Source organism: Suricata suricatta, chromosome 5 (assembly GCF_006229205.1).
Source record: "Suricata suricatta isolate VVHF042 chromosome 5, meerkat_22Aug2017_6uvM2_HiC, whole genome shotgun sequence".
NCBI classification, from domain to species: domain Eukaryota; kingdom Metazoa; phylum Chordata; class Mammalia; order Carnivora; family Herpestidae; genus Suricata; species Suricata suricatta.
In genome coordinates, this window is record NC_043704.1 from 79036666 (window position 1) to 79048718 (window position 12053).

The window sequence follows — 12053 nt, forward strand, 5'->3', positions numbered from 1 at the left end:
CTCTCAAAATTAAATTTAAAAAAATATTAAAAAAACACTTTGTAAAATTTGTAAAGCATGAAATTCATATAAAGGTCTGTTATTCCCAAATATGCTTATCACACATCTGGCTTTCCATGAAGCTTCCTCACTGAATTTTGGCCAGGCTTGAACATCCCAACTGTATGTTGTCTCTCTGATAAAAACAGAGATTCTTGACATTCATGAAAACCCAGAAATGCCTTTATTCACATGAAAGTATGAGTTATAGGCAGGCCTTGTTGTCTCTGGAGAAAAGAAATTGTTATCAACTTTGGTCCTTGCACCTTGTGGAAGCTGTCTGCAGCTCTTTTCCCACCAACTGCACTTCAAATAAGGTCAAAAAAATATTTACTTATGACCTTGTACTATGTACCAAGCACAAGGGATAATGTAAGATCCTTGTCTGAAATCTTAAGCAAAAAACCCAGATGTCAACATAAATAATTATAACCCAAAGTAGAGCATAAAAGAAGTAACAACAATGGTTTTTGACAGCTTTGAAGGGGAGAAATGACATCCCACTGGAAAGCTGAGGAATGATTCATGGAGTCTTGCGGTTCTTCGACCCAGTCCCTTTGATAAGGGAAAAGCCCTTCCAGGTTCCTATAGAGCTTTTGAAGCTGCGTGGGCAATACTTCTATAGGGTCTTTGCTCTCAGAGCCTGGGAATAACACTGTCGGATTGTCTCAGCCTCCCTCTCTCTGTGAGACTCAGAGTTCCACACACCTGAAGTTGGCAATGTTTGGCCTCCTAGAATCTTGGTTGAGTTTGCCCCTAGGCAAACCCCTTAGACTCTCAGTTTTCTCATCTGGAAAATGGACCTAATAATACTCACTTCAAAGGAATGTTGTAACATTTAATTGATGTTTGCAAACCCTTCTGAGATCTACAGATGAAAGACCTTGGAGAAGAATTCAACACGATTATTATACAGGAGTTAATCCCTTCATCAGCCTTTGGGAATTCTCTGCTGGTTAAATCTGGGGACAATAGATGGCATTTCCAGATGCAAAACATTCTGACAGGAAAAATCAGTGGTTCTCGATTTCTTGGTCACTCTCTGGGACTTTCTGAGTTCATATCATTTCTAGACTACTACCTTCTCTCTTCTTTCTTTCCCACTCTTGAGGCAAAAGCCTTGCTTTGCACCTGCTCAGTGATCAGCACAGTCTCACCCTGGCGTGTGATGTGGGTGAGAAGAAGCTGATCCATTAACTTCAAAGACCCAGTATTTTCTGCTTTTTGTCATGCCCAATCTTAAGTTTCAGTGTCATCTTCTTAGCCCTTGAGAAAACATCTCTCTCTTACCTGACCTCTGATACTCTGCATCCTTTCATTCTGACAATGAGATGAATGTACTGTGAGTCCATAGTAGGAAGAGAGGGACCCTGTCAATAACTGCTAATTCCCTTTAATTTTATCATTGATTTTGTTCTCTCCATCTTTCTTCAGATTCCTCAAAAATTAAATGAGTATAATAACTCTATTAATTTTCTCAAATATGTGTCATGAGGAGTTAATGAACTCATGCAATTGAAAACACTGTCTAAACTCTAAAGGTGTACAGATAAAAAGAAGTGAGGTAAAGGATTATCTAAGATGTATTAAAGGAATCAGTGGATACAACCAACACTCATAAAAACAGATTTGGAGAAGTAACATGATTAAGGTTAGCTCCACTATTTCCAAGCTTGCTAAATAAAGAAAATCTCCTTTATAAACTCTGTTGATCATCTGACCTCTGAATACCTCTTAGTAATGAAGATCAATCACACTACTTCTGGGTATAGTCTATTTCATACCTGGAAGCTTTTCACAGTTAAAAAGTACTTTTTTCTGGCAGAGACGACGTCAGAGACAATCATCAGTGATGTCATCGGTGACACTCTTTCCTTCCAGAATTGTTTTTTTAATTCTGGTTCCTGGCTACACACACACACACACACACACACACACACACACACACACACACACACACTCCAACCCTCCTTCCCTAGGATGGTCCTTCAGATCTGTGAAATCAAGGATTGTTTCTAGTGGGTTCTCACATCACCAACTAAAACTCCCCAGTTCCTTTAATTTTTGTCATGGCACTGTTTCCAGGCCTTTCACCATTCAGTGCTTTGACCAGATGATGGAGGAAGTGGAGACTTTAGGACAGGCAATAAGCAGGGTGGAAAGAGTTGGATCTCCGTGTACTCAAGGTTACAAGGAATAGCATGAGAAGAACATGTTTATCACATAGACTAGTGACAGTTAGCTCAGCACCCAACATGGTCAGTGTCTTGCACGCAGCTGGAGATGAATGAATAAATACTTTAATAAAGGCAGTGAAAGCCTTGTTGTTCATAATATGTATTTCATCCCTCCAGAACACCATGACTTTGGAGTGTCTTTTAATAATTTCTCAGCTGCTAAATCACAACAGAGGGACAGGACAGCTTTTAGTTCCTTCTTCAACCCTGAGATATATTGAGTAACTCCAAAGTTCTGCCTTGGGGGTCTCATACTTTAGGTGCACATGACAAAATGGGGCATGAGGAGAGATTGGAGGAAGGTCAGATAGAGTGCCATCCCAGGATCTTTCCTAGTGCTGTTTTAACTCCTTCCAATACCCAGTCTTATAGCGACAAAACTTTTGGCCTGGAAGAAGAATGCGGTGCCAAAGCAATAAAAAGAAGGAGGAGCCTGAGTCACAAATCCAGACAGAAGAGATATCAGGTATCAGACAATCCAGTCTAGGGTTTGATGATGGATTTGCTTTATAACAGGAGATTTCAGTGTTAATGTTTATTGGGCAACTATAATGTGCCAGGCACTATGCTAGATGCTTTTCCATATAGTCTCTTACTTATTCCTTCCTTCTATGTGATAAGAAAGGTGGTAGGTCTCCTAGAACTTAGACAAATTTGACATCAACAGCACTGACCTGTGGTTAGCATTCTCCTCTCTTAAAGGGACCGTTTTTCATTCATTTAATTATGAAAAGTCTATGAATCCCTCAGTATTGGTTCCCAGACTCTGGATTCTATTAAGTCAATGGAGTCAGTGCAAGAGAATCTCTGAATCAAAATGTGTGCTCAAGATTGCCTACAGACTGCAAAAGACAGGAGTATTTTACTCATGTGTACATATACTTCTAAGGCATGTGTGATGCTGTTGTGATTGATCAAATATGATTTTTCAGACCGTGCTACTAAAACCATCACACATTTTATCAACAATTAGAATTTTGAAATTAATATACAGACTTTTGAGTAGTTTTACATTTACAGAAAAGGTGAGTGGAAAGTACAGAGAGTTCCCATATACCCTTTTCTACCCCCCCACAAGTTTCCCCTACTTTTATTTCTTGCACTGATGTGGTATATTTGTTATAGTTGATGAGCCAATATTGATACATTATTATTAAATAAAGTTCATAGTTCACCTAAGGGATTACTCTGTGTTGTATATTCCATGGGTTTTGACAATGAAATGTATACACATTTGAAAATAAATGTATATACATTTATATACATACATATAACCACCATTACAGTACCATGTATAATAGTTTCACTACCCTAAAAATCCCTTGGGCTCCACCAATTCATCCCTCCTTTCCTCTCCATGAACTACTAATATTTGTACTGTCTCTATAGTTTCGCCTTTTCCAGAATGTCATAGAGTTGGAGTCACATAGTATTTATCCTTTTCACGTTGGCTTCTTTCATATAGTAATATGCATTTAGAATTCCTCTGCATCTTTTATGGATTGATTGTTCATTTCTTTTTATCACTGAAAAATATTTCATTGTATGGATGAGCCATATCATTTCCTTCTCCTATTGAAGGTCATCTCAGTTGCATCCAAGTTTTAGCAATTATGAAAACATTTTATATACACCACAATGTGCAGATTTTTGTGAGAACATAAGTTTTCAGCTCACCTAAGAAAATACCAAGGAATGCAATTGCTGGATTGCATGGCAAAAGCACTTTTATTTTTGTCAAAACTTGGCAAACTATCTTCCAAAGTGGCTGTACCTTTCTGTATTCCCATTGACAATGAATCAGAGTGTGTGTTGCTCCACATCCTCATCAGCATTTGGTGTTGTCGGTGTTCTGGATTTTGGTCCTAACGGTATATAGTGGTATCTCATTGTTGTAGTACAGATTTGAAATTCTGTATCATATATGTTGTTAAGCATCCTTTCATATGCTTTTTAAAAATTAATTAATTAATTAATTAATTTTGCCATATATATCTCTTCTTTGGTTCTGTCTGTTCAGATGCTTTGCTCGTTTTTAAATTGGGTTGTTTGTTTCCTAACAGTTGAGCTTATAGAGTTCTTTGTATACTTTGGATAACAGTTCTTTATCAGATATGTGTTTTGCAAATATTTTCTCCCAGTCTGTGGCTTATATATTCATTTTTATTAATTTTTTTACATTTATTTATTTTTGAGAGACAGAGGGAGACAGATCATGAGCAGGGAAGGGGCAGAGAGAGAGACACACACACAGAATCATAAGCAGGCTCCAGGCTCTGAGCTGCCAGCACAGAGCCCAATGTGAGGCTTGAACCCACGAACTGTGAGATCATGACCTGAGCCAAAGTCTGCCGCTCAACCCACTGAGCCACCCAGGCACCCCTATATTCATTTTTTTAACAGTGTCTTTCACTAAGAGTTTTTCTACTTAAAAAAATTTTTTTATATATTTTATTTTTTGAGAGAGAGACAGAGGGGGAGGGGCAGAGAGAGAGAAACACACACACAATCTGAAGCAGGCTCTAGGCTCTGAGATGTCAGCACAGAGCGTCAGACACTTAACAGACTGAGCCACCCAGGGACCCCACACTAAGAGTCTAAAATTTAATGATGTCCAATTTATTAATTTTTTCTCTCATGTTATTATGCTTTTGGTGTTTCTAAATAGTCATTTCCAAACTCAGGGTCACCAAGATTTCTTCCTACGTTATCTTCTAGGAGTTGTGTAGTTTGGGATTATATTTAGGTCTATGAGTCATTTTGGGTTAATTTCTGTAAAAAGTATAAAGTTGTATCTAGATTCACTTTTTCTTGGCATGTGAACGTCCTGCTGTTCCAGCACCATTTGTCAAAGACTGTCCTTTCTACATTGAATTGTTTTGGCTCGTTTGTCAAAGATCAGCTGACTATTTCTGTAAGCCTATTTCTAGGCTTTCTGTTCTGTTCCATTAGTCTATTTGTCTTTATTTATTATTTGTCAGTGCCACACTGTCTTCATTACTGTAGCTTTTATAGTAAGTGTTGCAGTTGGGTAGTGTCAATCCTTCACCTTTGTTCTTCTTTAATATTCTGTTGGCTCTTCTGGGTCTTTTGCCTTTCCAGAGAAACTTTAGAATTACTTTGTTGGTATCCACAAAATAACTTTCTGGAATCACTAATCCCTTGATTGAGATTGCATTGTCTTTATAGATCAAGTTGGGAAGACCTGGTATCACAACAACATTGAGTTTTCAATCCATCTGCTTGAAATATTTCTCCATTTATTGAGATTTTAAAAAAATTCCTCTCATCACAGTTCTGTGGTTGTCCTTATATAGACCTTGTACATATTCTGTTAAATTATTACCTAAATATTTCAGGGTTTTTGGTGCCAATGTAAATGGTATTGTGTCATTTAATTTTAAAAGTGTTAACTAATACCAAGTAGGAGTGATATTTTTCAGGTTAAAATGTGGTCTGCATAATCCAAAAGATGAAAAGCTAGTGGCTTACATGACTTTGGATATGAAGTAACTAACAGTAGGGCTCTGAGGGCCTGCTGCCAGAAGGGTATCTAATGGTGTTACTGTGGCAATGTCACGGTACCCTGGAAGGAGGAATCTCATTTGCAGCTGAGACTCTAAGAGTGAAATAACTTTTTCCATCCGAGCGAGTTTAAAACTCATCTCCCTTGCCTCAGATATCATAGAAATAAATGAGCAACCATCAGCTTTTGCAAAGAAGATACAGGTTAGAGGAATGGAGAGCTGGTGGCATCACCCAACCATTTCTCCCACTAGCAGAGTAAATAATAACTCACATTGTTTGTAGATAAAGAAAAAAATCTTACCATAGATTATAAGTCTAGAGTGATCTGACTTCTATCAATCTCTTAAACTCTATGTTTCCTCCTCTGCCTGGCCAGTCTGGTCTTAAATCTCCTTACCCCCGACTCCGTACAGTTCTTCCACAGGGCCTTTGGCATATGCTGTTTCTTCCCCTCGTTAGCCAGGTCATGAATCACTTCCTTGACCCTTCCAGGCCAGGCCTCTGAAAGCAGTGTATACTTCTGAGCATTTACTGCACTGTGAGTTCACATTTATTTATGTGATTAGCTGATTACAAGATTGTAAGTTCCATGAGGGGAGCTACTGTGTCTCTTTTGTTCACCATTATGGTTCTACTACCATAATTGTTGAGTGAATGGATGATTGATTGGATATCCCATAGAATCATGAACTGCACATATATTTCTCATTTTAGAGTATGGAGACCACTCAATGAATCATTTTATTGTCCTAAAGGGCTCCTCTAAGTATTATGGCCGAAAGAAATCACTGGTATGGGTGGTTCCCTACACAAACACTCTAATCAATATTCTGGTTCCTAGACCAGTGGAAACAGTCAATAGCCTCCTTTATAGAGTATTGGCTTGGTGCAGCTTATAATGGTTTGGGTAAACATTAATTTTTTAAAAGTTTCCTTAGCAAGCATTTATTAAATATCCACTGTCTGCCACACACTATGTTAAGTGAGAACCGTGTATGAAACTTCTCATAAAGTCTCCCTCTTGGATGACTAGTGTTCTAGTGTGGGAAGGATTCTCATCAGTTCCACGCCAAGCTGAACGGTCAAGGTGAAGTCATAGTAGGGACTGTAACTGTTGGCTTTGGGGCCCAGGCTGCATGTTCCTTTGTCCGTACCATCTCTGAAACTTTTGCAACTGAATGCCTTAGGCGGGTCCTGCACGTTTTGTTCCCTCAGTTTCCTACCACTCCCTACTGTCTCATACCTGGCTCGGAATTTCTTCCATTTTTGTCGCCTTCCTGCTCCCTAAGTACATCCAGTCTGTAAGTCTTGGTTGGGTCCAGTCTTCCCCCTGGGGTCACTGGCTGGCCAGAAAGGACTGGTTTTCTCATTCTTATTTTGTACAAGGAACTGTGGGAGCCCCCAGAAGGATCACAAAGGCCCCGGTGAAGAACTCACAGTCCAGTCGAAGAAATGACCAGCATACAAACAAAGGAACAGCACACTCTGTCCCAGAGTGTTTACACAAACAGCTGTGAGAAGGGCCATAATTGGCTCATGCACTTGTGTGTCCTGTTTATGATGGAGGGGTGGGAGAAGGTGAGGTAAAATTTGCTGTGCAGGGCTTACCTCGTCCTCACCTAGGTGAAATTAACTCTGGCTCTGTTGCTGTAGAACCCTAAGCAAGTCACCTCAACTACACCTCTTTGAGCCTCAGTTTCCACAGCTATCAACTGGTGGTGACATCAGGGCCTGATAAGGTCGTGGTGAGGTTTGAAGAAAGGGTGCCTGTGCAAATGCTTAGCATAATGTTTCATATAGTACATACAGACAGCCAGCTCTTGTTGAATTTGAATCCTGCTTTATAGGAACTCTTATAGGGCCCATTGCAGATTGTGTGTTGGCAACTCTTGGGCCCACCTTTCATAGGAAGCCTCGGTAGGGGATCCGGTAACCCTCTCCCTGACCAGCCATTGAATGCATAGGACATCCTGTGCCAGCAGTAGGCCTGGCCATGTGACTTCTTCTTGGCTGTTCCTACTGGCAAGCGATGAATAGGGAGGAACGCCCTCTTTAGTGTTTAGAACTTTTACCAAGGAACCCAGAGGGAAGAATATTCTGTGCTATTGCACAGTCCGACCCTCTTCTGGAGCCAAATCTGGTGGAGGTACAGAAAACCTAACTGTTTTATGTTCTTCAGGTCCCCTCTGTTGGTGGCCACTTAAGCCCTCCTTAGACGTAATGAATGGAATGTTTCAAAGAGTCAGTATTTGACAACCGCAACTTCTAACGGTCACAGGAGCATCAAGACTTGTAGGCTTATGGATTCAGAGAGTTTCAGAGCAGGAAGGTGTCCCAAGCTTATCTGTCTGCTTCTCTCATTTTACAGTTGTGGAAATTGAAGCCCAAAGAGACAAAGCCAGTGACAGACCTTCCAGGCCTGGGCTTCTGCTATAACATCACACTGTCTTCCATGTACGGAAAGAAGCACTGAGCATGAATGTGGGTCCATGCTTCCACTAGTGCCAGTTATTACAAATGACAGAACATCGGGGACTCCTGGGGGCTCCGTTGGGTAAGCGTCTGACTCTTGGTTTCAGCTTAGGTCATGATCTCACCGTTTGTGAGTTTGAGTCCCACACCAGATTCTGTGCTGATGGTGCAGAGCCTGCTTGGGATTCTCTCTCTCTCTCCCTCTCTCTCTGCCCTACCACCACTCATTCTGTCTCTTAAAATAAATAAGTGAACTTACAAAATTAAAAAAAAAACAATGACAGAACATCAGATTCAGAAAAAAATCAAAGTATATGCCCATAGAGAATATTCATTAGTTTGTGTAACTGAGCCTTCCAGAAGGACGTATGACTTTGGCAATATTCTTGGGATCTGGTTTCACTGTCTCCATCACAAAGGTCCTCTTCCTTCATATCACCTCCATTCCAAGACCTTCTCTTCCCTCAAGAAGGCTGCCAGAAGTTACCAGGACTAAATCTTTTCATGATCATGTGCCATGGGAAAATATGGAAGTTCTCTGTCTCTAGTTTCTCCGCAAACTCTCAAGGATCATTCTGATTGTTTCTTGTAGCAAATACTCTGCTGTAAGCCAATCATTGGGGCTGGAGATCTCAACATGCTGAGTGATGTAGGCCTGAGTCATGTATTCCATCCAGGGCCAGGGACAGACGGACCACACAGACCCTGAGGACTGAGAGTGGGGTGCTACTAGGCAAGGGAAATGGAGCTCAGTAGCCAAAACGTAAAAAATGTCCTCTGTGCCTCCACAGTGTTTCTAGGTGTGATTATGAATTTGAGGGTGTCTTAGGTTTATCAAATCTTCCATCTGCCTGAGTTTGGGAGCGCTTTGGTCTCTAGCAAGCTGTGCAGTGGTGACCATAGAAATGAACTCGGATGAGGTTCAGGTATTACTCCAGGCGAAGCCAGGTTCTGGGGTTTAGGTAACGTGAAGCTCTCCTGTCCATTATCTACCCCAGGTCTTGTTCTGTCTGTGATTCTCTTAAGTACAAAATGAGACAAGTGAACAAACAGAAATCAAAACAAATCAACCAAGAAATGAACAAAAACTCCAGAGCCCTATCTCTCTGATTGGTAAGAAAGTCTGACTACACATATTTCAATGAAAGAGAGGACTGTTGAAGCTGTAAGAGCAGATTTCTCCTCTGGCACATGCAAACCACCTCTCTGAGCATCAGTTTATTCACCGATAAAAGTCAGGGAATATCTAATACTGGCACAGAGCCAACCATGCATGAAGACTTTTGTGACAATGATTGCCCAACCTGGATCCAGGCGAAGCACTACCTATCCGCATTCTACAGACAGGAAGGTGAGGCCCAGAGAGGGCAAACAAGCTGACAGAATTTCCCCAGCTTGTCAGTGGCAGATCGAAGAAGTCACCGGGCCCTTTGACCCCAGACACTTTTATCTTTCAATATGTCCTGTTTTCTCTGAAGAAAGTGTTAACACTTTAACTTTATCATTTCCCTTAAAATTTTTTTAACATTTATTTATTATTGAGAAACAAAGAGACAGAGCATGAACAGGGGAAGGGCAGAAAGGGAGACACAGAATCCGAAGCAGGCTCCAGGCTCTGAGCTGTCAGCACAGAGCCCGAAAGGGGCTCGAGCCCACAAACTGCAAGATCATGATCTGATCTGAAGTCAGATGCTTAATCGACTGAGCCACTGGGTACCTCTATTATTTCCCTTTTTAAAGGAAATATATTTGAAATGCAAATTAACATCAACAATGTAATTCTATCAGATTGGCCAAAAATAACTTAAAAAGATCAGTGATATCAAGTTTTAACAATGGTATAAGAAAATCAATTATCTCGTATACCATTGGTCAGTCTGGAAACCAGTACAAATTTGGCAATGGTTTTTTTTCTAATGTTTATTTATTTTTGAAAGAGAAGGGGAGCGCACATGCATGCAAGTGGGGAAGGGGCAAAGAAGGAGGGGACAGAGGATCTGAAGTGGGCTCTTGCTGACAGCAGTGAGCCCAGATGTGGGGCTCGAACTCATGAACCATGAGATCATGAACCTGAGCTGAAGTCAGACGCTCAACTGACTGAGCTACGCAGGCGCCTCATAATTGTCTCTTATGATGCAATATACAGTGTGTGTATATGTGTGTGTGTGTGTGTGTGTGTGTGTGGGTGTGTGTGTGTTTCAAAGTGGCACATACATATATGATCATTGTGGCATTTTTTGTAATAAAGAAAAAGACAGAGATTGCTAAAGACCCATTCACAGAGGATTGGCTTACCTATAGTGTTAGTGATATTCTGAAGTATCAGGGAAGACAATACATTGACAGCAGCTAACCTAGCTAGATCTCCACCATGTGTTAAGTTAAAAAATAAAACCCTGTAGAACAATATATACAACATTAGACCCTTTATATGAGAAACAAAGTGCAAAATGAATTGAGAGAGTTCTAAATACGCATATAATTAGTTACGTAGAGTGAAGGGTTAAAATGATATGATACGTGTGGAGGGGCAACCAAGGGGGAGCTTGTTTTCAGATATTTGAATTTTTTTGCAGTAAAAATATATCCACGTTCTATTTGTGTAATTTAAAATATTAAAATATAAAACAACATGAGGATCTTACTAAAATGTGTTAAGTCATTTGGATTAAGAAATACTTTATTGGTAGCTGAATTTAAAGGGAAAAAGTGCTGATTTCTTTCACAGTTTTCTGAGCATGGCAAATACTTCCCCAAAGCGCCTCAGTTCCAGCTAGCCTTCTACCCCTCGTTAAATGTGTAGATTCGCCGGACTTTAGAGCTGAAAGGAGGTTAGAGATCATGGGTGTTCACCTGCACAGAGCAGGCCCCAGGGGACTGGAGTCTGGTTACCTCCCTAGTTCTTTTCCAAGTGACCCATCTGGGAGTCAGGTCAGGGCCACATGCTTGGAACTCCAGCTCTCAAAGCCTCATGAGAGAGAATGACTACTTCCTCCCTACTTCCTCAGGAGGATGAAACCTGCCAGCCATCACAAAATTATTAGGGAGCTGTCAAACATAACAGAAATGTGGGAGAGGGATATCATGGCTCTGGTTTCTATTTTTCGGAACCTCAAAGTTGAAATGTTTTGCCCAAGTCCATGTGGCTGCATGAAACCTTTGGCTCAGCTTTTGTCACAGTCCTGGTAGTACTTTGCAATGCTGCGCATATCACATTGTCCATGAATTGTGATGTGCCTATGTTCCCTGACTGTTGGCAAATTCTGTAGCATCTAAGACCCGATCCCAGTCTCCTTCTCAGCCCGGCACTTACCTTGTGTCCAGCGGGCCTTTAGGGAATGTGAATTGCATAGGAAACTTTCTGGACTCAGCTTCCTTTTCTTTAAATAAAGACTGGTATGCTGACTTGCTAATATTGTCTTCAGTTGGAAGGAGCTGTGATTTTAAGATTTAAGGCTTCGCTTCAATGATTCCCCTCCTCTTGACCCAGCCAGTGGACTCCCTCTAACTCCTGCAGATCTTGGGGATTTCAGCTGGATGAGAGGCTGCAGGACCAGGCAGTCCTTTCTTGTGTGGGGAGAGAGGAGGTTTCTGCTGTGACGTCCTGGGCTGATATGGGCTTGGAAGTAATAGCACCTTGTGTTTATGTAGCTGCTTGCCACTGCGGAGCTCAAAGGGTTCCCAGATATTATCTCACTCTTTTCTCATGATCGGTCCCTGGTATACCTGGCACCAACGGGTTAAGCAGTTTTCCCACAACTACTCAGTGGTGGAGTC